This window comes from Fundulus heteroclitus, chromosome 10, assembly GCF_011125445.2.
Source record: "Fundulus heteroclitus isolate FHET01 chromosome 10, MU-UCD_Fhet_4.1, whole genome shotgun sequence".
Taxonomy (NCBI): Eukaryota; Metazoa; Chordata; class Actinopteri; order Cyprinodontiformes; family Fundulidae; genus Fundulus; species Fundulus heteroclitus.
In genome coordinates, this window is record NC_046370.1 from 11,243,175 (window position 1) to 11,270,358 (window position 27,184).

Consider the following 27,184-nt stretch of genomic DNA (forward strand, 5'->3'; position numbering starts at 1 on the left):
ATGGAATACAATAAAGTTTGTGGCTGTAATGTGAAAAAGATCAGGGGGTTTGCATACTTATCCAAGGGACAATATGTAACATAGCTTAAAGCCTCAGTCACTGGTTCCCACTCAGCGTCTGAACACCGTCCCTGTCTGAAGCTGACTAAGACGGCTTGGTATTCACCATCCATGAGGAACCACCATCTACATCACATCCTGTGTGTGAACCATGGTCTGTGGGGGTGTAAAATTAGCCGGACTGTGAGAACTAAAAAAGACAGAAGTAGAGGCAGACACCGAAGCAGTCCAACAGCAGAACACAAAAAGGATACAACCGTGGAAAAGAGCCATAATTGGAGCAGCTCAGAGTCCCTTCCTGTGGAGTAACTCCAGCTACGATAACACTCGTATTAGGTCAGTTCGGACTCCCGTGCGAAACATATAAATCCAGATTAGACAGTGAAATTCCACACTTAAGATGTCTAATGATGAGTTAGGACTAACAAGCTAAGTATTAGCACACTAATGGGACTCCGCTTATAAAAGAGGCAGACCAGAGGGAAGAGAAACAAAACGAATGAGACTGGTTTCATGCTTCATTACACACAAGCACCATCTCATATGGATGAACTGCTCATTTTCTTAGTGACTTTTCGCTAATGGAGTGAAACAAAATAAACGCTTTCAGGAATAATAAAAAGCTCATTTTGAATCTCTGATCATTGTGCAATTCTTAAAGTATGAATTTTCTCGTTAGCTTTTTTTTTTTCTTTTTTACACTTGATTTGGAAGAAAAATAATTCCTAACACTTTGATATTGCTATTGTTCAGTGGATGGTGCAACAACCCCGTTAATGTAAGCAGCACGTTCCCACTACAACGGCAGTAACACCAACATATGTAAGGAGATGCTTTCACATCAGACAAGGTTCTTGGAGCAAGCGTAGCAAGCGATTTTTTACAGATTTTGCGTCCTGTAAGATGATAAAGTAAAGCCATGAATAAATACATAATCTCGGTGTAAACGTGTGGATTTGTAATGCAATGTGCACAGCCCGCATATCAGTGTGCAGGGACTTCAAACCCCTGCATATGGCCCTGCAGTCCATGCGTAAAAATCACAGGATGGGATTTTAAAAGACCTTCTGAGGAGACGAAACGGGTGTTTGCGTGTGCAGGAGTTCAAATCTGCTCACTCTGATCACAATGGTTGTAGAAAAAAAAAAAAAAAAAAAAAAAAAACACACCAGAAAAGGTGAGCAGATTTGACCTCTTGGTACCTGCTCAGTTCAGTTCGGCAGCTGAACGCCTTATTGTGTTCTTTGTGTGCTTCTACTGCGGTGCTGCAAGGGATAATAGATGCAGAGAGGTGAACTACAGCTTCTGTAGATGTAGTTTTATTGCTTTATTCTGCATAGCATGCTCGGTTCTCGGGATCTTTCAAGTGTAACGCAGGAATATTTAAAAGTCTGAAAGGCAGGTAGGAATGGGCCTATATGAGGTTCTTACAGTATCATAACTGTGGGGAAAAAAATCCACAGCTTTTTTATATTTGCCTGAAAACCTTTGTTTTGCAACAATTATTCCTACTGCTGCTGAAGCACGGCAACGTCAATTTTTCCTTGTATAATAATGATAATTTTGATTGAAATGTAAATGTTCTACACAAAAATACAGAACAGCTGCTACGTTTAGCAGACAGTAGTTGCCTAATGCCTATTGCATCGGAAATGATACCTATTTGCCGTTCAAAGGTGTATAGCGACGTGCTAGAACATGGAAACAGAACATGCAAACTCAGAAATCAATGCGATGGAGTTCAGTGGTTGCCATACCGGGAGTGAAAGAGCACCCAAACATTGAACAAATGAAGGAATGAAAACTTTATTGTCATTGTCACAAGAACAACGAAATTTAAAAAGTGCCATCGATCCGTGCATATGTTTAAAAAATGAATAAATAAATAAATAAATCTCTGTCCCACAATTTACACACAATATAAGAAATAAATAACAACTGATAAAAACAACTAATAAATAAAAAATAGCACATTCTCACACACATCATCCATGATAATTAATGGTTATTTTTGGTCATTTGGACAAGAAGAGTAAAATCAGACAAAGCCCTCTCAAATTGTATTACAGTGGTTACAGTCCAAACATTGTGGAAAAAAGCCAAGGCTTGTAAACATCCAAAACTATGATATATTTAAAAGAACTTAAATCCACTCCCTAAATTGTGCAAATTTCAGTAGTTCAGACTCCTTCCACTGAGGCCAACAAGAGCGACCGTAATCGTCCTTCCAGAAAACACCAGCCCTAAATGTTCGGGGTATTACCAAAAGCACTATTTCTGTATCATGTCGTTCTCCGGGGTAAAATTCTTTGGTAATCTGTATTTACCCAGGTAGATGTTGTAGAAATGGTTGGCTGCAAGTTTTTTAGTTAACATTAATACACTTTGAAAGTTGTTTACGCCGAACATCTTATTTTAGGAAGCGCAGCGGCCTTTTTTTTCCACATTTCTATTGCTGCTAGTGTGTCACGTCAGACTGTTCAGGTCTGTCCTCCACCCTTCACTCCGTTAGTGGCAGGTCCGTCCTACGTCTGTTAAACTTGCATGACTTAAGGAACATGTCAAACCCCTGCGATGTTTTCATTTGAACAAGCTCAACCATAATTTCCCCGACTACCGTCCAGCTGGCTAGCCCCTTGTTTTCCTGAACCCTGTCTGGGACAGGAAGTAAAAGCTCATAGGAAGAACGTGCTGTAAACCTAAATCAACAGGATGCGGGTGATTCACAGGGCAACGTCCACTGCACTTAGGAGCAGCGACTGAAGTCGCCTATAAAGAGGGGCCACGGTCGTCTTTGTGTCATTTTCTTCAAAGGCATCACCCCAGCTGATCTAAAGGCAGTGCTATGTCCATGAGTAAATACTACAATCTAGTCATCAGACAGAGGGGAATTTACTCCCTCCCCACCGCTTTCTGCGCTCCTTCCAGGAAGCAGTCATGTAAACACTCTGCAGCACTGGTGAGGTGCAACATGGAGGGCAAATAGATCACATATCTGTGTTTCATATGCACCACAAACAGGCCTCTGAGTATTTCAGGCCTCTGGAGTGCAGAAAATCCTACAAAAATTGCAATTCCCCTTAGATCTCATTATCCAGAGGCCCGGATTATAGATGCAAAGCTGTGTTGTTTAATTTTAATCCCTCTCGTATTGGTGTACCAACAAACCTGGGGGGAAATTTAGGATTGAAAAAAAAAAAGAAAAAAAAGAAGCTGAGAGCGGAGCTGTGCTGCTCCATCTATAACAGGTAACAGGAAATTGACCACTCAGCAGATCATCTACGGGTGCTGCTCCAGTCAGCACGCCGACTGATGGATAGCAAGTCACACTCGAGCAGCGACACCATCGATTTCCTCCTCATGCGACCAAAAACTGCTGATTCAAGATAATGTTACATTTTAAAAAGGTCTTGCCGGTGGCGTTGTGGGGGTAAATTCGGCAGATGAAGCTGATGAACGAACTAAGGTTACATCTACAGATTAGATTTATTTTTCCTGTTCATAAACGTCCTTTATAGTAAATCACTGAAGTGTCTTCTGTACCTAATGAAATATTGACAAGAGTGCAAAATTACATAGCACAAACAGAATTTCTCAGTAGGAACATTCAAAAAGGTCAATATTGTTCGATTATAAATTTAAAATGAACCATATTCAAAATATTACTCTGTTTATGTTGTTGCCTAAGGCTGTTTCAAGTCATTTAATTCAACTGCTATTCTGAAATATTAACAGAGCACTAAGAAATCCTCTGGTGTTTAAAACCACCTGATTTTCAGCCTAACCGTTGATTGACTGGTCAGAAACTCTAAAAAATACCCCCACCCCCTTATATTCCAATCCTTGAACATACTATACTACTGTAAGAACCAATATGTTATAGTAACACGGCGTGGAAGTTGTTGCTGAGAGAGGAAAAGTAAACGATTTTCAGCATCAGTGAGGTCTTTAAAAATGAAGCTAGAAGCTAAAAGAGATGCTAAAACCTATTTAAAAATAAACTGTGAATAATACAATATTTTGAGATGTGCCTGTCACTCATTTAGACTGCAAGGGATTAAAAGAGAGCAAGCCTTTGAGCAGAGAACAGTAAGGCTGAACTAGAGCAGCAAAGCTCTGTTTTATCCTTTTGAGCTATCAACCACGGTCTGTCACGGAATATGTTGGATTTGTAAATGTTGGCAACCTACATCTGCATTTTAAAGTAGTTGTCAACACTGACAACGCTAAAGACGATTTATAATATGACTTATAAAAATGTTTTGTTTACAGTATGGATAACATCCTGCTTTACAATGATTGGTCTAACACGCACAATGCTGTGTACTGCTCCCAACAGAAATAATAAATCAGCGCTAATGATAAAAAAGGTTAGAAAAAGAATAACATCTTTAAAGGTGTTCTTATGTTTTCTGATGATACAGTTGTGAGAGAAATCAGAATTAGCAAAAATTGGTTGGAAGAATGCTTGAATACAATCTTTGGCAGAAGATTATGTTTAACGTTTAATGATTATACTGTATATTCCAGGGTTATATTTGGCCAGTTGCACTTTGTATAGAAGCAAAGTTCCATGTAAACCTAAATTATTCTACTTTACTCTTAGAAACAGGGATAAATCACATAATTTTCGAACAATAACAGATCTGAATATAAAACATTAGCAGGGTTATACTTGTGATGTAGCTGGAGAGCAAAAGAAAAAGCAAAAGGTATTAAAGGGAAGAAAGAAAAGTATATATATATATATTCATAGACATATATATACAGCACACATGGCCATGTATGTTGAATCAAACGTTCACACAAGCCACCACTGTTGTGCAAACACACACATTTTAAATATTCAGAAACATCAGGAGCAGTGCAGGAGCATTGATTAAATAAATCAAACATTGCAGGACAAGGTACCTCCGTACACGGCCTCAGAGCTGCCTGTCAGCATTGTAGGTACCAGGCTTGGCATTATTAAAAAGATGTTAGCTCATCTGAGTATCATGAGGATTACTGGTGTGCATCTTTGTAAAGAGCGGTAAACAAAGGCTGCACGTGCTCATCTGAGGAGCGCAGATAAGGAAGAGAATTGGAGGGAGGAGGGGGGGGGGCTGTTAGGGTTGATTGCCAAGCTAGCAGCTGTGTGATGGATTTCACACGCATCTATCTCTGCATCGCTCTGCCACGAACAAAGAGCCCCTTCCGAGGACAAACCGGTCCTCGGATCATCTTTTTTCCATTCATATCAATTGCCCTCACACCAGGTTGTTGCATGGCTGCTCACACGCTCATGGTTCTTCAGCCTGCGATTATTCTGTTTGTCAGACACGCTGGCACTCATAGGTGGGCATATTTTCAGGAGAGGAAAACAATTAGGAGGCATAGAACCGTTTTTTTTTTTTTTTTTTTTTTTTTTTAAATGGCTTTGTGAATGCAGCAGCAAGAGCAACATCTCCGCTGATAATGAAAATAAAAGCCACTTATAAATTACTTTTACGTCCGACCAGACTGACCTTTATATGACAGAATGATACAACAGCAGTCTGTAATGGCAGGAAATAAAATCTAGATTTTTAGACTTACTCATTTCTCATGAGTAGGAACCCAAATTTCTGAGAAACGGACGGTCGGTCGGATGGCTGGATGGATTGAACTTTTAAACATGGGGATAGGAAGTGCAGTTTTGAAGCACAAATCGTTCCTTACTTCTTCGGACCTTGAAAAGGGTTAAATCAAGTTCCCTTCTTTTCCAGATTTTGAAGGAACCTTATAGCTAAAGATCTGGGGAAAGCTTAAGAGTCTTAATAATACAATTTAGCAGATTAGCTAAAGTGAGCAGAAGAAAGACGTCCATTTTCAAAGCCTGGTCCACGACACAGCATACAGAAAAACTCCCAACAGAACTTAATTTATGACACAAGCAGAAAGCAGAACGTGTTACACAAGCAAATAGTAGATACGTCAGCTTCTGCAGAGGGTCAAAAACCTCACCGCTAAAATGATTATTAACACAGAATCTGGATTACTGCGATCCTGCTGCAGCTCTACGCCTCCAGATTACTTCTATCCCAGCCACAGTGATCAAAGACAATGGCACTTTTTGTTCCTGTAGAACCGACAGTACCACACAGTAACAAAGAGACTCATTTCTAAACGGGTCGGGAGTGATTAGGCAAGCGGCACAGAGAGACTTCAGATCTCCCAGAAACAAACAGAATTTGGTTTGATTGTGACTGAACCAACTGCTGCTCGTCCTTAACAGCTTTAACTTGGCAATAAATGACGTTGCGGTTTGAAGATAATTCATTACAAAATGTGGCTCGTGTTGAAACAGCTTTTAATGTATACACACTCTACCAGAAACATGCATCTGGGATAGAAATGGCACCCAAACGTCTAGACGTCTTTGCGCCGCTTGTGACGACAACCTAACCATCTTGGCTGCAGCGAACGCCGTCACGCTTTTGATGCATTATTTATTAGCCTCCCACGGAAAAGTCTCACATTTTACACAGACACATCTGAAACCGAGCTGAAATTTAAGCACGGAAGCAGATGACAGTGTTGTATCGGCAGCAGCGTCATTCGTTTCACTAAAACATCCAGCCAAGGCTCAGGAACAGGCTCAATGTAACGCCGGTCCGGTTTAGAACCAAAACGAGGCTAAATTAGGGTTTTCTATTATATTTGGGCATCTCTTTTTGGAAAGCTCCGTAGAGACATACCACAAAGCAACATTTGAGGTTGGTATTATTTCCAGCCAATGAAATAAATATGATAAATATGACTTCAAGGGATAGAAACGAAAGCAAAGAAACAGATTAAAGGAAATTTGCTGCTCAAGGAGGTAGAGAGAGACTCAGAGGGATGGAAACAGCCCGAAAGGGTAAAAAAAAAAAAAAAAGACTAGAAATCACTCATTGTGACCTGCCCTTGCCCCACAAAAACAAATGACATCAGAGTAGCTGCCACTCAGCTGATGTGCCACAGACAACGGCTGTCAGAACTCACCCCAGCTTGTTGTTTTTTTTACCAACACTTTTCACTGTAAGCTTCTAAAGAGCAGCAGAATGCCTCGTTTCATTGACAACAATTCAGTGAAAGTCAGTGTGCCACGTGTCTGATTTTGATATGCACTTAGATTAGAAAATTACTACCAAAATTAAGTAAACAAACAAGTGCAGCTTGGTCCTATTCAGCTGCAGACATCCTAAAAGGATCCAAGGTTTTTTCGGATTTTTTTAATTTTTTTGTTACTGCTTATTGCACAAAAACCACCTCTGAAGAATAACGCTTCGAACATCCTCTTCCTGACCGTTATTGAGGGGAACACAGTTTGTCGTTGCAGCAACCAGCAGTATGGACTGACTCAGTTTGTTCTGATTTAATGTCGCAACTGACAGTTTCTTTGCACAAGTATAATGATTAAATATATTTATATTTCCCATGAGATAAGAGGAAGATGTACACCTTCTTACTGAGACATGTTGGAGGGGGGAAGCACATTCTCAAAGTCAAACCACTCAATTCTTGCTCCAAAATAATTTTGATGTAATTATATTTTTTATGAAACTCAAAGTGACCAAATACTGATATTAATGACAAAGGCAATGAACAGGTATGGCTGGGGTTAGGATAGATATATATATATATAATTTTAGCGGAAAATATGATGCATGGCTGTTTCTTAATGAAGCCAGTTTTGTCATGTTCTAACTGTCAGGAGTATTGTTTTAAGTTGGATTACTTAACATACCGTAACAGCATGACAGGCCATCATAGTATCTAGTAATCACAATTTCATCGTAGCCGATGTCAAATAAGATGAGATAAAGCACTTAACTTGTATCAAATGAGCTGCATCTCTGAATATTGGAAATAACAGTAAAATGAGACACACTAAAAGTAAAATATAGGTTATATTGTGCCTAAACTGGCCCCCAAACACATAAAAAGCATACACATATAAAACATAGCTGTGAAACTAACAGTAAATGACTATTTTATTAACTAGAAAAACCGTCAGAAATGACAGGTTTTGTGACGGGTCGATGCGAGCAGCAAGCTCAGGTAGTAGAACCCCATCATAGAGTGAGAAAGTTGTTTCTAAAGACATCCAGTGTGTCTGAGGTCAACATTTCTGCTCCATGGTGACAGATGACAGACATCTGCAACAGACAAAACGCCTAAAACCTTGATATGTGATGAGGGGCAGCACAGAGCAAACCAATCCTCTGAGATAAACACTACTATTCTATGCTCCTGCACGAATACTGATCATTTCGCCCCTCATTATTCTGTGGTGTCTTTTTTTATTTGATCATTTTGCACCCAATGTTCTAGGGTATGAAAGGAGCCATCTGCCACAGAATATTTTGTACTGATCATTAATTCATATCCACCAGGAGGACATTTCATACCTGCTCTGACAACCAATAATTCATTTTCTACTGTTATTCGGTGAGAAAATGTGATTTAGAGACTAACAAACAATATCTATCAAAAATAGTTTTTTTGGGTTTTTAAAAGGGGGTATTTGTAATTTTAGGAGTTTACTGGCACAAACAGGGATTATGATCAACAAATATACAGTGCTATAGAGTTTAAAAAAATAAACAAAAATCACACAATAAAATCCAATCATATTTGATATATTATGATCATTAAAGGAGCTATAAGTAAGAAATGTACTGTAAAATCAACTTAAATCGTTGTCATTTGTCACCCAGGATGAAAGTAACATTCCCTATAAATAATCGGTCCTCTCCACCAACAATGTCTTAGTCATGTTTGTCTCCTTTCAAACCTAGAGGTACGGTCCGGAACTGTGGACTGTGTAGCCCGTGTTTACTTCCTGGTTCCTGAGCCAATTATGTGAAAGTTCCCAGGGTTCCCAAAACAGAGCGCAGCATTTGGGCATTTTATCTTGGCAAAAGACCAGCAGTCTGCTAACATGGAAGCCAGTAAGATCAGAAATAGAACAGAATACAATATCACAGACCTATCCCGTGAAAGTAAAAATTCAGGGGCATTTACAGCAGCAATAGACCATTGAGTAAATGGCTGGTCTCTATGAAAGGCACCGTGTATGTGCTGTTTGATTTTAACTACTAGGTGTCATTATTACTTATTGTTCCTTTAATCAGAATGGTTTATTTTCTGGTAATAAAAAAGGGACAGGGGGTGGGAACAGATATAAATATATTTAGAGATGCCCAGATCAAATGGCCAGAGATAGAAATCAGCCAGTGTTCCCTTTATTGGTAGGTAAAACTCTGACAAGCATGATTTAGTTCACTTTTTAGTAAATGCTTCAAAATTAATTATTCCCACCAGTCTATAAACATATCAACAAATAGTATACACCAATAAATATCTGACTGATGTTTGGACATATGCTTTGATGTGATGGGGATCATTTTGTAATTGCTCCATTGTTGGATTCAAAACTGCCCCCACTATTAAAGCATGTTCAGCAGATTGTTGTTGTTTTTCTAGCGTGTCCGTATAAGACAAAAAGCAGGTTGCTTTGTCAGAAAGTCCAGCCAACTCTGGTGGAGGCCTCAATAATTGCCTGGATCAAAGACGGCATAAAAAAAAAAAAAACAGACCGCAGTGTGGGAAACTCAAGAGTTGTGTGTCTAACCAGGTAGTGAGCAGCACAGGAGCACCACAGGGGACTGTGCCCCCACTATCATTCTTCACTTTGTACAACTCAGACTTCCAGTACAAGACAGACCTGTCATCTGCTGAAATACTCAATGACTCGGCAGTCGTTGTGTATCAGAGAAAGACGGGAAGCTGAGTACAGGGAGCTCGTGGACAACTTTGGGGCATGGCGTGGAAACAATCATCCAATTTTGAATGTGAATAAAACAAAGGACCTGATTGTAGATTTTAGGAGAAACAGGGATAGGTGAAATACTATTACCATCATGGGATAAGAACTGGAGGTGGTGGAGGAGTATAAATACCTCAGTGTTCATCTGGACAATAGACTGGACTGGAGACGCAACTGTGAAGCTGTCTACAATAAGGGAGAGAGCAGACTGCACTTCCTGAGGAAGCTGAGGTCCTACAGGGTTTGCAGCAAGTAGCTGCAGATCTTCTAGGCGAGTGTGATCTCTAATGCCATCCTCTCTTGGGGTGGCAGCATCAGACCCATTGACTCAAAGAAGCTCAACAAGCTAATAAAGAAGGCTGGTTGTGTTTTGGGGACTCCTCTAGAGCCTTTAGAGATGATCGTGCCAAGAAGGATTCTTCATAAAACACACTATGGATAACCCAGAGCATCCTCTCCATTAGACTGTTATACAAAAACAGTGTGTCATTAGTCAGAAGTTTCTTCAGATCTGCTGCAAGACTCTGTGAAGAAACCTGCATAACATGATGATGAATTAAGATGAATAAAGCACATTTGAAGGTGAATTTAATTGAATTAGTCCATTTGTCATTTTGTATTAATATCAAGATCCTTGTCAGGGAAACCTCTTTGATACAGGACGTAGCATTTTATGAGAGGCCTATGTAGGTTTTCTATGCATATTTTAAGAAATCCAAAGAGTTGAATAAAACAAAAAAAAAAATGTAACCTGGCTGGCACAACCCTGCAGTTTCTGGCAAACTGCAAGCTTTAAGAAACGAGATCCAAGAAGCAGCCAGCCCCCTGCCACCATTAGCCCAGCAGGATTCCAGGGAAACCTAATTGGACACATGCAAATGAAAGATGTGTTAAAAATTCCTCTTCACGAGGCGGAGGGACCCATTTTGACACCAGCAACCGCAGCTCCCTGTTTTTCATCTTCCCAGTTATGCTTGTGTTTGTAGTTTGAAGCGGGGGAAAAAATTAAAACCCACACCCTATTTTTTCATTCCCTTACCCCTCCCCTTTTATTTCTCTCTGAAAGCTTTCACCCAACCCCACCCCCCTTTTGGATATGTTGACAATAACCGAGTACAGGCAGAGGAACGCAGCAAAATGCATGGCCTGAAGCACGTAGGGTTTGATATCCGACTCGACCCTGATATGATAGCACCAACATGGGTGGCAATTGGCAAAGCTATAAAAACAGCTCCTTGCATCACCCTTTTCCGGGTTTTTGGAGCTCATCGGTGACAGCCATGGTGGCAGCTTGTATGATCAAACTCCTGCTGGGATATAATGAAAACAATCAAGCTGAGACGTGGGAGCTTTAGCTGTTATTTCAGGAACAGAAGGACTAAGCGCTTGACTGCAATATATGTATAATTATTTAAATGTGATTTTTGAAATGAGAAAATACACAATAAAACATTCAAACCTATTAATATATTAAAACCTTATATTACGTATATTTTATTGATAAATGATATAGTTTTTTAATTCATAAAAAGTAAATATAGTCTTTAATTTATTTCCCTCAGTCATAGGGCGGAGCTAAAAATGTTCTGGTCAGGTGGTCTGAATTGGACCTGCTGAGCAGGTTAACCAATCAGATGCTACTAGTATGCATTGACTAATTTCATTTTATAGCACAATAAAGCACAAAAAACACAATATAATAAATTCAGAATTAATCGCAAGTCATTTTAATAAGTTGAAATAAGTTGACTTGTTCTCACAGTCCAAAAACATGACAGTTAAGTTAATTGAGCTCCTTAAATTCCACTTGCGGTAGTGTGTGTGATAAGGCTGGTTGTACAGAGAATGGATGGATAGAGAACCAACTAGTGTCTGGGGCATTAATGTGATGTGTAGATTTAGAACATTTTGATTCACCTGTTGTTAAGAAGCAGAGCCGGCCAGAGGCATAAGCGAACTAAGTCCCTTTTTTTTTTTTTTTTTTTTTTACAATTAACAACTGATATAAATGAATGAATGAATGATGATGAAATCATTTATGTAATATGTTTTGTGACAGTTTGTATTCAGAAATTTTAATAAAAGAGTTTAGTATTTTAAGTATCGTTTATTTATTTATTTTTTGTTAATACATAACCTCACTGTATTGGTTTATAATATGCGCTATAACATTATAGCGTGACATTTGTGTCAATAATCTTCTAGCATAGGTGATTCTGCGTGGTGGGAGGGGGTGCCCCCAAATCAAATTCTGCTTAGGGCCCCCCCAAGAGGCTCGGGCCGGCACTGTTAAGAAGTTCTGCTGTGCATGATTTTAGCATGTATTGGAATTGGAATCTAAATCTATTAATGGCTGACAATTAAGTTTGGTTTATCTAATAAAATATTGGCAGATTAAAATTAATATAGATAAATCATCTTTTACTTTACTTAAATGATCATTATTATCTAATGTGTATATAACACATTATATAATAATGTGTTATATACAAATATATAACACATTATTCATTTATTGGACTGTGGCACCTTAGGCCCTGCAGAGCTTCTTTGTAGCCGCAAAATAAAGAGAAAACCACAGTGAAATCCAACCAGTCCGCAGTAATGAGTTTAAAGTCAACTCTGTGGCTAACTAAGCAGCTAACTAGCACCCCTGCTGAGGTCCAGCTGCTGAATGCGATAGTACAGTAATGCCCTGGAAGCAGCACAAATCCTTTTATTTATTTCCTGTTGAAGATCAGCCGAGTTGGACGGGCATCGCTGAAGCCTCAGAGCGCCGCATCCAAGCGTCAGATTTGTTTCGAAAATGCTCCTGGACACAACAAACTAAACTACTGCCCTGATTTAACAAAAGCAATAAATAAACAGATCAGGGTTTTTAAGGTAGTGTCAAACAAAGCCAGGCGTCTTCACATCTGCTGTGTTGTTCTTCATCTTCCTCTGGTTTATCCCAGGCAACAACAGAAGCCCGAAAATGAGAGCGTGTCAGAGCGCATGGAGAAGGGAAGGCGCGTTCCCTCTCGAGAGACAAACAGATCTGATGAAAAGAATCCTTCCCCGTCTCTTTGTTGATCTCCCCTCTCCGCAGCAGACAAATTATATTTTAGAAAACAGCAGCCATGTGTCACTCTCTGCTGCCTGAGTGTGTTGAGTAGCAGATAACCAAGGGAGAGTCTGTCTGTAAAAATTAAACAAGGATTTACACTGCACAAGATACCCCAATCTGCTCCTATGAAAGCTCCCTCTGTGCCAGTCAGCCCACAAAATTATTGTTCCAAAGACGCGCATCCAGAGGACCAGGAAGTGATGTGATTATAAATAACAGCAGCACAATAATAAAACGGGATAACCGATTTCTTGTTTAAAAGGCCACACATTTAAAATTATTTACCCGTTTATGCAGATTTAACTTCTGTTTAACCACCTGAATAAGAAGGTTGGTGTAAGGAGGAGAAAGTTTGGAACAATTTGCTGTTGCTCATGAGAACGATAAACGGTTGAACCACCTTCACCAGCGATACCATGTAGTTGTCTAAGTGTATCAGTCCCTGGCATCTTTGTAGAGGAATTTTCACTTTTCTTTGCTTTACGTTGCTGCAGATCACTGAGGTGTGTCTAATTGTTTCTGTGCAGCTCTCCTGAGGTCCAGCCACAATTAGGTTGAGGTCTGGCCCTTGATGGAGCCTTTCAACATTTTTTTTTTTTTTTCAGACATTCTGTTGTCGGTTTCCTGCTTGCTGTGTGGTTGTTGCCCTGACCTAGTTCTTAGCGAATGGACAGATGGCCTCATATTTAACTCTAAAAATACTAATATTGGTGACTCGCTAGAGCATATCTGCCTTCCTTTTCATTATTGTAGGAAGAAGCCATAGAAAAATATTGGGCCACAATACCCATCTGATACTGCAACGTGCACAATAAGCTAGGTCGGCAAACATTGTTAGACATGTCAGAAGACCCCACTGCATGAACGCCACGGCGATCAAAGACCATGCATACTGAAAATGTGCGGCACTCCAAACCGAATTGACACAGCTGGGACTGGTAGGCCCTCATAAAGAAAAAAATATATAATTCTTTCACAGCGTATACGGTGACATCACAGCAAAAGTAACGTCCCCCGTGCTGATTAAGCAGAACCACTTAATATCACACCCTTGAATCAAATATAAATGCCCTTTTTCAGAACTGGGGGTCCATCAGAAGCAACACACATACTTTAAAAATGTGACCTCAGTGCTTGTTCCCCAATTTCCCTTTTATTTCCACACGCTTAGACCCCTATAAAACAGGTTTTAAATCATGACGGCATACACGGCAGGACAGGAAACAGTGTGACAGCAGCTTAAGGTTTATGGAGGCGTTTGTGATCGACTCTGTGCCCATAAGAGGCCCAGGTCCTGTGGCTGCAAAACAAGCCCAAATAATGATCCCTCCACCACATTGCTTGACAGTTTGTTTAAGCTGTTAGTGGTGAAGTTCTGCGTTTCGTTTTCTACAAACATAGAGTTGCTTACAATCAAACTCATCAGTGCAAAGAACATCGCTCCAGAAGCGATGCGGCTCATAGAGAAACGACTGAATCCAAGTCTTGCTTTTAGGGCGGCGACAAGGAAATCGATAAAAATCGGCAATTAAAAGAATCGGCAACGAATTTTATTATCGGTTTGTTGCGTCGCACAATCAATGCATCACTCGCCATGTCGCAGAGCCGTTGCGATTACCTCACATGCAGAGCGTCGTCAATGCTGACTGGCTGCAGAGCGAGTTGGACCAAGCGAGGCAGAGCGGAGGTGGCATTTTCAAATACCACATTTTGGTAGTAAATTCTTGAAATAACGACACAGAAAAACCTGCTGGAACCTCAAATGATAGGGAGCACGTCGCACTTTATAAAACCAAACAAAAAAAATAAAAAGCAACACGTGTGATTTGACATGGCATGAGAGCTCCACAATTGTGACATAACATGAAGTCACTGATGAGGGCGATGGGAGCTCAACGATTAATCGTAAAAATAATCGACAGATTAATCGATTATTAAAACAATCATTAGTTGCAGCCCTGCCTGCTTCCATTTTCTAATCTGATCGAAGTCTTTCTCTTTCCATTTTGCCATTGTAATAGCACACAGCTGTATGTATGTGACTAGAAACATGCCTGATATTAAATTAAGCAACTTTGGTAGGCAGAACCTAGTTGCTACTTTCCCTCTTAAATCCAGAGAGAGCAAAAAGAATGTGCACAGTTTTCCACACAGCTTTTTATTTCTGATTTTTGATTCCTCTTTATTAAACAAAAAAAGGGGAAGAGTAGAATCTGAGGGTTTTTCTTAGACTTGAAATTAAATTTGAATAATTTTAGGTCTTAGTGAAGGCTGGATTTATTAGGCTTTATAAATAAAAAGGCAAAAATCAAAAACTGGCATATTTTGCTCTCTACTGAAAATTGAAAATGTTCAGCCCTGAGACACATCATTATTATCATGATTAGCCTGGTTTCTAACCTCCATTTTCACCGCCTCTTAGCCTTTGTTGCCTGGGAGCTGCAGAGAAAACACTTGCCGTTCTTTAACAAATGTCAGTGACCTGCTCTCCATCACCCAGCACATAAGTGCCACGCTGTCTGAGGTGCCGTGCAACTTTGAAGCTGAAACAGTAAGTGGGTGTGTGCCGGAGAAACTGGACTGTTATAGCGCTTGCTCAATTATCACCACCATATGTCGCACACTGCATCTCCGGGACCTGTGAAGTTGTTACAGAGAAAAGCAGGACTACTTTCCACACATCCTAGTCAGAGGCTTTGCCATCAGATGGGCTTATATAAATAGCTGGATGTTCATTTTTATGAGAAAGCATGGGTTTATGTTCACTTAAGGTACATTAAAAAACAAACTAAGACATGAAATCAATAAACAGAACTTCTACGTTGTGTCTTCTATGTTAAGAGATGCACTGATCGGGCTTCACCAGGTCTATAACCATTTCCGAGCTTTTATTGAGGTCTAACCTGCTGATATATATTTGAAAATTACCTTTTTAAACTCTTAAACACTAAAAAAAACTAAATGTCTAGCTTCTTGGAGTAAGAAACAATTTGATTCTGTAAAAACATGAAGAAATATTGAAATTATGGCCATTGATGGAACTTGTTAATATAATATTGTGGGTTAAAAACGGGGGAAAAGTCAGTTGCTGTGGATTTTTTGACTGGAAATTGTTCGAGCCCATGAATATTAGAGAAGCAGTGATCAGGCTTCCTGGCTCACAGTCACTCCCGTTTTCTTTTAATTCAATTCAATTCAATTTTATTTATATAGCGCCAATTCATGAAACATGTCATCTCAAGGCACTTTACAAAGTCAACTTCAAATTTTAAGGTCTGACCCAGTGACAAGATTATGCCCTTTTGTTCATCAAATCATGTCACTAGCCTTTATCAGATTTCAATAAAAAAAATCAAATTACATACTAGTTGCTGTTGATCTGCTTGATTTTTTAAGTGTTGATGCACTTAATGAATAGCAGAAAAATCAAAAGTCCTTTTTGCCAATCACTGATCAGTGCCGATCAGGGGAGAATTGGCCCGTTCCAATCTGTGGACGATTGATTGGTGCATTTGTAACTATGACCTAATATTACTCAATATACCAAAAATGAATTAGGCTAATGGGTTTTCATTCCAAGGTTTGTATGACTGAAATGGATCTTTTGATGTAGCGTGGCAAATTTTGATTGATAATCAATAATTGCATTACAAAGTAAGCTGACAATAATGTACTTTCTTTCTGTGACTAGTGTTCACTCTTCGCATCTCTGCTGGTGTCAGAGCAGCAGATGATAAGAGAATACGCGGTCACTGTGAGCAAATGGTGCGGCTCCGGCAGCTTTTCTGGCTGAGCACAAAAAGGCTTTGGCAGCGTTTCGAGGACTGTTATTGTCAACAGTGTGTTTTCCCAGTGGGGAAACATATTGTATAACCAAATGCTGGGATGTTAAGCAGAAATACAGTACAGAGCAGCTTTGTTCATTTGCATGAGGTTGCATAAAGGGATCCTGCACATGGAGCTGTTTTGAGTCATAACACCTTGGTGCAAAGTCAAGATGTTTGCAACAGTTTTAGATTAGATCCCCGCCGGTGAAGGTCAGCGTGACACTGTCACAGAGCGACGAGTATTTTCTTACATGCCTGAATCAATGCAGTTTTCCAAGAGCACCTTTCATCTCAAGTTTATTATCGACCACTTCTAACGCTGAATTATATTCAGAGGGAAAATTTATGGGAAGGTGCTGTAAACTGCAGGGATACAAAAACACGACTGGGAACTTGACTGACGAGCGTAATGTTGTTAATCACATGCAACGGACAACTCTGTGGTGAGATAAGAGGATATCAGTGACAGCGGCATCTGGATCAATATTTCTATAATAAATTGCCTCGTAAACCAAGCTGCGTCGAACGCAGCGTCGATAAAATTTGCACTCCGCAAAACAAGTCCTGAGAAAAGACCACAACGAGATTTAAAACGGCAACAAGTCATCTGCGAGGGAAAATCTGACGAAGGCAAATGTAATAATCTGTGACGTTTCTGTTGCTAATAAAAAGAAGCTAAAAATCAGCGCAGGGTTCTCCACACAGTTTTATGCTCATTTGAGGTTTGCTTTGTCTTATTTTGAAGAAAAACTGGATGAGCATGAGGACAGATCAAAACACTTATTGTAGATCGGAGCGGCTTTAGACAACATGTCACTCACAGGACTGATCGATGTTATAAAACATGACTGAAACTCCGTGACAAGAAAGACCAACCACACCAGGAGATAGAGGGCTCTCCTAAATAACTCCACTGGTAGGAATACTAGATACTTAGAATGCATTCCTCTTTTAGCAAATATTTTAAAGGACACTTGACAAAGCTGAATAGTACTTCTTACTTGACATAAACCGTTCAGGAACTGCAATCTTTCGCAAAGCTTTGATCTGCTAAGTGAGATTTCGGACGATTTCCATTGATAAGAAATCTGCACAAGAAAAACTAACAGTAGCATTCAAACTGGATTTTCTTAGGCTTTCTACCATGAGGTATCCTTAATCTTTTGACCAGGAGCAGAGGTGATGTCACTAAGCATGTGAGTGAGAACAGTTGATATAAAATTATATGGGGTTGACATTTTAAACTGCACTATCTTAGCAATTAGCGCAGTTAGCAAGGCTAGCGATACAAATTGTGTCTCGTCTACAGAAGGCGGAGCCTTCCTTTAACACTGAGCTTTCTAAAAGCCGTCTAGCATTACCAAATCCAGCAAAGTGTTTGACAAAGACTGAAAGCTCAAAAGCGTAATACAGACCAACTTTGCTTTAAAATATTCAGCATTCCTGTTACCTGGCAAAAGTCTTGGTCTCTCTTGCTCTCACTGATACTAAAAATTGTGAACTTTGTCGTAGTATATTTCCCTACCCCTTTGACACCATTGAAAAAAAATGACACCACTGATATTGCTTCTCTGCTTCAATTAAATGTAGACTAAGTGATTTTTCCAGAGGTTTCCCCAAGTCCCTTTTTGAATAACCATGCATGCACAAGACCATCTTACCTGCTCTTCCACTCCTCAGGGGGATCACGTGAAAAAATCTCCCAAATCCACTCTGGTCTTATTCGTTTCTGCTGATCCCTTCCTCTTTTCCTCATCAAATTAGGGGTGGGCGATATATCGAATATACTCGATGTATCTCAAGTTTTCCTCCGCGCGATGGTTAAAATTACTTTATTGCAACCATGGAGTGTAAATTTTCATGGCAAGATTGAGCTGCTGTATTTAATTCACTGTGAGTTTAGTTTTTCCCACATGCTGTGAACGCATCTCTTGCTCCTCTTCCAAACCAGAAACGAACCCGTGCGCTTACCTACGTTGACTAGACAGCAAGAACTATGGCAACAGCGAGCGTTTCAGGTAAATAAGAAAATTAGTCTGAAGAGAAACAGCACTGGGTCAATAATATGGCAGTGGGTTGGATTTCACAAGGAGGATGTCGAACAAAATGCGGTAATTTGCAAAACATACGGTAACACCATTGCCACAAAGGGTAGCAGTAGCACAAATTTGTTCCACCTAAAAAGTCATCCAGTGCAAAATGAAGACTCTTGTAAACTATGCGTGTCGACACCCTCCCACCCCCCCCCACACACACACACACACACACACACACACCGAAGGAAACTCTAATTAAACCAGCCGTAAAACTGTTGACACGAGCGTCTTCTTTTGCTAAATCTCATATGACAGAAAAAAAACTTTTCTTGTTTAAAATTTCCCAGCACCTAATGAGCAATGGAAATATTTTTGAGATGCTCTGAATATGTAGCTGCGACTGGTCAGTTGATTTTATAGACATAATACAAGCTTTTGTTTTTGGGATTGTCACACTTTTATTATACACATTTTTATGTCTTAAGCACAAAAGAGCACCTTTTATTTCAGGTTCATTTTGTGTCATATTTTTCCTTGGTGTTCCTTTTGGCCGCTGGGATGTTCTGTTTTTTAAGGTCCAGCGTTGACCACGAAAGAGCTCTAATGTGACAATATTATAATTTGTGAAAAACTTCTATGTGCAGCTGTGGTTAAAAAATGGCTAAAATAAAACATTTTAAATTAATTTTTATTTTGCAATCAATTTTTCAAACAAAAAAATATTTGACATGTTAATTTGAGATATACCAATGCCACTCTAGGCACTATGTGGCTAAAAACATTTGTTTTTCAAGGTTATTTGAACATATCGTGATATTAGATTTTCTTGATATCACCCACCCCTACATCAAATTATACGCAGTTTGCTTCTTGGGACTCTCAGCAACGTTCAAAGTCTACGGTGAGAGCAACAGAGCTACAAGGAATGGCTAACACTGAAGCTAACCGCTTAGCTAACTGGATACATAAACACTCGAAGTGCGCCATTCGCAGCCAGCAAGCGGAAACTAAAAAGGAACGAGCACGCACACTGGTGTTACGTCAGCACGTAAAAATGATTGGCATGTGGGACAACCAATAGAAAAGTTGATTCCCCCAAAACTCGAGGGAAAGAAGAAAGTGAAGGCAGGACCAATCTGAACAGGATTACCAACTATATCTTAAAAAAGGGTGGGGCCCTCCTGCGCTACATCACTATTACTGGCACATGTCATGACCTTAGCACGTGCAAGACAGGGTACATAAACAGAACAGCATGGCATGCATGCAAGTGTTGACGATTGACGTAAGAAAATATATTTTACCCGAGACGTAGCCATTTATCATATGTCAAAGAAAATGAAGTCCTTCGATGAAGCCTTGTTTCCTCTGGAGGATTGTGCACAAGTTTAAGGTGCGTGCTTAGTCTCGTGCATGTCGAGGGTTTCTCATTGGGTAAAAACAGTTTGGGGCGGGGCTTACAGTTCAAACTAAGCTGTTTTCATCACTCACGGTTCGGATTTGTGGAGGATCAGGTATATTGAATTAATATTTGCCTAGTTTTACCTTTCGGACTGATACAGATACGTTAAAAAAATCAACTAACATCGCCGGATCCCAATGTTAACGGCAATATATCGTACATCCCTACTTCTCTCTATGTTTTCAGCTCTACTAAAGCATCTCCTACATTTTACTGACACAGTTGCGCAATTCCTCAACAAAACAACATATAAAATGACATCCCCAAAGAGGGATAAAGGTTCAGCGAGATGAGCTACGCTCCAACTTGTAACCTCACTTTTTTTCCCCAACAGCATATACACCTCACACACTGCCTTTCACTTTGCTCATCTGTGCCCGACACTACACCTTTATGGTAGTGCTTTATGGCGCATGTCTGCACCGTAAACATCCATCAGCATGCAGAGCACCCCAGACTGTGTTCTCGCTCACTGCCGCATCCAACCGCACTCATTTACACCCGTTCGCGACTGTCATCCAAGCCGCGATGTTAAAACGCTTCGAAAAGGAGTCAGAAGGTAAAAAGTGCCTTTAAAGGAAAACAGATCTGACCTCAACCCACAAACCACACGCTCTATAGTTTGAGATAAACAAGTCGGAAATGATAGTCTCTGTCATGCAACTTCATTTGTAATGATAGGAGGATTTATCTTTCGTTCTTGCTTTCTGCAAAGCGTCGGTCTATAAATTACTGCTTTCTGGGCTTTCGCGTGTGGAACTGTTTGCTGGTGTGTTCCCTCTGCCTTCAAACTGCATCACAACACTGAGAGCGCAATAAAAAAAAAAATTGGAGGACTGACACGATGATCACACACAACTCCCTTTGCATCAGCATTGAAATAATAAATAGGAAATGGGCTGCTTTAGCGGGCATCCATTATTCATTAGGCACAGCACTCCTCCACGTCAACAACCCTTCTCATTCTTTTCCTCGCTGTTTAATTCACTATTTTCTCACTCTGGTTACACATTATCACCACACAGCCAGCAGAGAAATGCTTTAGCGCAAGCAAACTATAAAACAGATTTGATGTCGGGCCCCTAAAAGAATACAACCCCACATTACCGCTTCGGCGGAAAAAAAAAAGATTTCATGAGACACGACGGAGGGGTTATTGCATATCGTGACATAGCTCATGGATTAACACCCCCTGCAACTTCTACGGTAAGATGGTGAGACTTTGATGCATGCCCCCCTGCCGCCCCCCCCTTTGTGCCAGAGTTTATGATGCAGAATGAATAATATCTTTTCAAGAATGTGAGCAACATTGACAACCCATTTCAAAGCAAAAGCTACAAGTGAGGTTCAGTTTCACATCGCTTGCATCGTCTTTTAAGATCCGGGATGCAAAACGGCAACATAAACACCAGATATACAGCATAGTTAAAGAACAAGGTTACTTTCAATTTCATCAAGCCACGTCAAGCCCCGATTATTTTTCCTGGCTTGTAGAATCAAGAAATCCGTTAAACAGAACCCATTTTACTCTATATAGTAGGCATAGAGATCTTAAAGTGCAATAAAAACCCAGCCATAGACAAAATAAGAAATTCCTCCACAGTGATGTAAAAGACACAGTTATGACAAACGCTGAGTGACAGTTGTGGCCGCCAACAGTGCTAAAGCACATAATTAGGTTAAGGTGGCAATTACTGCTTCACATAGGACCAGGTGGGTTTGGAGAGATTTTGGTTTTCTTCTTATCCATGAAATCATCATTTGAAAACTGCTTTTAGCACATCAGGTTATTGTTGTTCAATATTAAAATTTGTTTGGTGATCTGAAACATTTAAGAGAGGAAAAAATAAAACAGAAAACTATGCAAGGGGGGGCAAATATTTTTTTCACAGTCTTGCATTAAGGTGGAGACATACCAAATCTGAATCAGCGTCCGATCTGACAGAAAATCTAGTTTTAGTAAGTCGTATCAATTACATTTGATTACATTACAAGAATCTCAGTTTTTCCTCCAACTTATTCATTGCATCAAAACTAAACTCAGTTTTGGTCAATGAATGCATCAACCCAAAGCATGTACTTTGATGCATTTTGAGTAAAAAAAAAAACGGGGATCATCGTGAAATTTCTCACATTTTCTGGATTCAAAACCACTACCTCTGTCAAGGAACCTGCAGCATAATGTCTACTCTTTTGGTTGTTATATAGTCCTTAGGGGAAACAAGGAATAATTTAAAATTGTGATCAACAGATCCGACCTCAAGAAATTGAGATGTCAGTGCTGGGCATGACAAACACTGTGCTTCCTTTTTTAAAATTCACAAGCTCAAACAAGATGCACTCACGGGACTTTTTCTTCTCATACGCCAAGGTTATATTAAACAACGTCAGAGCCTTTGGGTTCCCTTTTGTTTTCCACAGAAAAACCAATATTTGTTTTTCCTAATCATTCATCCCAATTACGCTAAGGCCGGACATGTTTACTTTCACTTTGCTGAAATTACACCGCAAAGAACTAAGAGTTAAACTTTTCTCAGCTACACCCTGTTTTCACACAACAGGTTTTACGTTCATTCAAAAAGGAGCTTTATTGTTAACCATTAATAATCATACTTCTCTGATTTTCTTTGCTGACCTTAAATGTTTCGGTTGCTTTGTAACATTTTCCGAAACGTGTCCTCTAATTGCTTTGCGGTGCATTTTGTAATGCTATCCCTGCAACAACTGACAGCTATACAATGGAGAAACTAAGAGTTGCCTCAGGAGGGTCCACCCATATTACATCTTGTGAAGTGACATCATACGTTACAACCCTGGGCCACATTTTTTACTCACAACAGGCAGACTGAGCAAGTGGCTTTCATTTGAAGTAGATCAGAGGCGAAGAGCCAGACAATGGCAGAACAGAAACACATTTCTGTGGCCTAAAGTTAGCTTTAAGTTGAGGGAAATGACCGACAAACTACCACTCTATACTCTATAGTATATTTACTACAGTAAATAGTTATTTCAGAACCCTCCCAGGGGTTGCTCACTTACACACACATGAATAAGTCTCGTTTATGGAATTGGCCTGTAGGGTTTTAGATACCTCAGGAGGGAGTTTAGTTCACCAAAGAAGCTAAATAAATCATTTAGATTATTTTTGGCGGCTGCCTGGTAACTCAAATCTGAATAATGACAGGTTTTTTTTAATATATAAACTATTCGATTATATTTATTGACATGTTTATTGGTGGCAAACAGACACTGAAAGGCTACAAAAAAAGGAGAAAACTCACTCTAGTCTTACTCAAGACTCAATTTTAAATGTATAAAAAATGCCTAGTGCTTTATAATGGAGCACAAAATTAGGAATGCAACAATCTGGATTTTTTTTTTTTTGTTTATTGGCCAATACCAATTTTCCTTGAAGTCTGACTTTCCAGTTAAGATATTGACCAAGTCCAGTTTTTTTTAAAGGACTTCAACACATTAGAGGGAGAAAGAATTGCAGCAGTGTTTTTCTATTTTTTGGTACTGAGGCCATCATTTTGAATCCAACAAAAAGTCAAACAATTACAAGGTCACCCCTGATTAGCATTAAAAAACATGGCAAGCTCCACTAGAATGCAAGACAGTATACTTGTTGGTTAATGAATCTGTTAGAAACAAATCACAACATGTGGTAACAACACAGTTCTGAAGAGAGTCCCATAATGGTTACCTCTCTCTCACTTCTCCATCTTTCAGAAACCTACTTTAGTCTGGTACGCAACTGTAGAAATCTAAACAGTTTCAAATGTCAGTTTGTAAAGTTTAATCGTTAGTGATCTGCCCTCTGATGAACATTTGCATCTTACAGAATACTCAGAGACAGGTCCCTCAGATTATGTCCAGACAAAGTCATAAAAAACTCAGCAGTCACAGGAAGAAAAGGGGGCCCTGCAACAGATGGCATGGGCCCCGTGGAGTCCTGCTTTCAACGTGACAGAAACCTAGCCAACAAATTTGAAGAAGGAAAAAAAAAAGCAAAGCCAAATCGGACACACCGTGCTGATCTTCTATTTGAACGCCTTTGCATGAGGTTAGCTGACGATAAAACCCCCGAGTGTCTCACTTCCCCTCAAGTGTCCGCCCTGGTTGGAACAGATCACACAGTGAGGACGGATGTGTGGGATAAAAAGGAGACGGAGCAGGTACCGTGGCAGACTGCACAGCTGTGGACTGTCCACATGTTTAATGACACACCCTCTCTGTGTCGCCGAGCGCTCAGTGGGTGGCTTCTGGAGCTTTTCTGATTTCCCCAGAATTTCATCCAAGCAGGAAGTAAATGCTCCGCTGCGGTGCCCCGATTCTGCTTTCCAAGGTTTCGGTGTGATTCACACTAAAATCTAATAAATATGACGTCCAAAGCGATCCACACAAGACCTCAAACGACCTCTTCCTGTTATTTGGTTTCGGAATAGCTAAGACTGCCCTTTCCAAATAAAAGAGAGCGATAAGATCCTTATCCCCTTTCTGTGTCTGACATAAACAACTTTTTTGCTTTATCGTTCTTAAATAATTTCTGCATGACGCAGAAATCTAAACATTGCCTTCTGCAGCACTAGCCCACAAGCACAAACAGGCCTGCGGTTGCAACACACTGCAGCCTAATGTGCCGTAGCAGGCTTCCACTGTTCTGTTTAATAAAACAAAAAATACAATTCCCATTTGCGTCAAAAAAGACCTCCCTATAACCAAAGGTTCCTACAGCTTTAATGTCAAACTTCTATCCTTTTCCAGAGTTAAATTTCCATCAGGCCCAATTCTATAGTAGAAATGTTTAAAAGTTAATTTCTGCTGCGGGCTGGCCTGCACAAATCAGAGAGTGAGGAAGAGCCAGGACGGATGACAGGAAGGATCTAAACGCACTCTTTACCCCTCTCACATTGATCTCTGACAAAATGTACAGCTATTTTAGCTGTGGCTCAATAAATGGACCGGATGGTTGAAATGGATGGACAGAAAACAGACTGACAGGTAGAGTATTAGCAGACACTTCAAAAGACTGGTGGACGGACGGACGGATGAAAAGATTTCCAGAACACTGCACAGCCACCCGCTTCTATGTTGTTATGATGCAGGCTTGATACCATTTTTCGCTGGCAGACGATCAGCGCGTTGTTCAGGCTGGGCTCGTCCCTGAAATGTGCTCTAATTAATTTTCTCGTTGCCTGCATGACAAACGGTCCCTGCGTTTTCGGCCCGGGAGAGAGCAGAGCGCTTTGAGTCCTCGCACCAAGACAGCTCAGAATGAGAGTCTTTAGTATTTCGGGGGAGCCACCGCAAAGCTGGGAAAAGATTTGGGATAAACCGGAGGGCTGTTATGTTCAACTTAATATCCAGCAAGCTGTTAGAGACTCCGGGTTTTTGCCCGGCTAGTTCCTCCCAAAAAGCTCGCTGTGGATTTTATCAGTCAGCACATGCAGCATGTTTTATTTCACCCAGCACGCCCACACTCACACAGCATCCACTTCACAGCCTTTGCCAATATACCATTTTACAGTTTACAACAGGGGGGGGGCAACTCGGAAGTGTTAAAGAATAATTAGACGTAAGCTGAAGTTAGCAAGCAGCACTGTTTTATTGAGAGATTAAACACCATCTGGTGCAAACAAACTTCACCTAAACTCCTTTATATCTCCGCCGAATTGGCCCACCCAGTGGAAGCGTTTCGCTGCACGCAACGTTTACAGCAGATATCGTCACCGCCAGGACGACAGAAGCAAAGAGCGGGGAGCACCTATATTATGTCCAAATACATTCCCCACTACAAGCTGTTAGATCACCAAGCGTGCAAAGGTAGCCGGACCTGGTTAACCTTTTTTCCCCCGTTTTGTCACGTTGCAACCACAAACTTCAATATATTGTGTATGGATTTTATGCAATAGAGCAACACAAAGCAGTGCAGAATTCTGAAGTTGAAGGCAAATAAAACTTTTGTTTTCTAAATGTTTGCCAAACAATAATCTTTGTCCAGGCTGGGTTCAGATTCTACCCCCACCTCCCTTTGAGTCAACTCACCGTAGAAAGCACATTTTGCAGCAATTACAGCTGCAGGTTTTAGGGATTATACCTTTATCGGGTTTTTACATATACAGACTGGCGACCTGTCCAGGGTGTACCCCGCCTCTCGCCCAGTGAACGCTGGAGATAGGCACCAGCACCCCCCGCGACCCCATGAGGGAGAAGCGGTTTGGAAAATGGATGGATGGACTAAAATATTTGTTCTCAATAACGATGAAGCTCAAGATCAGTCAGACTGGGCAGAGAGCATCTTTGACTAGACCATTCCAACGCATAGATCTGCCTTAATTCTAAACCATTCAATGTAGCTCTGGCTACATGTTTGGGAATTGTCCTGTTGGAAGGTAAGCCTCCACCTCGGTACGTCTTTTGCAGCCTATAACAGGGAATCTTCCAGGACTGTTACTATATAGCGCCATACATCTCATCTATTATGATCTGCGTCCCTATCCCTACTTAAGAAAAGCATCCCAAAGCATGATGCAGCCACCACCATGTTTCAGTATAGGGACAGTGTGTCCAAGGTGAAGGTGTCAAGTTTTCTTCTACCGAGCATTTTGTATTCAGGCCAGATCACCTTCTTCCACAGGTCCCCTACATGACTTGTGCTGAATTGCACATGTGGCTTATGAGTCTCTTTCAACATCTGCCACCATTTTAGTAACCTGACTCTCACCAGACGGATTTCATTTCACAGAGATCCATACATCCATCTGGGATTGCTCCATTGGAGATGTATTTCAGAAGGAATGGCCTTATCAAAAATCCTTGCATATGATTGGATAAACCGCTTGTCCGTCATCTTTA

At 40.3% G+C, this 27,184-nt stretch overlaps 1 protein-coding gene across 2 annotated transcripts in view; it reads right to left on the reverse strand.

The window, feature by feature from the left end:
- Positions 1-27,184, reverse strand: part of ptprea (protein tyrosine phosphatase receptor type Ea) — an 88,058-nt gene that overhangs the window by 56,754 nt on the left and 4,120 nt on the right. The gene's annotated exons all lie outside the window — the stretch shown is intronic.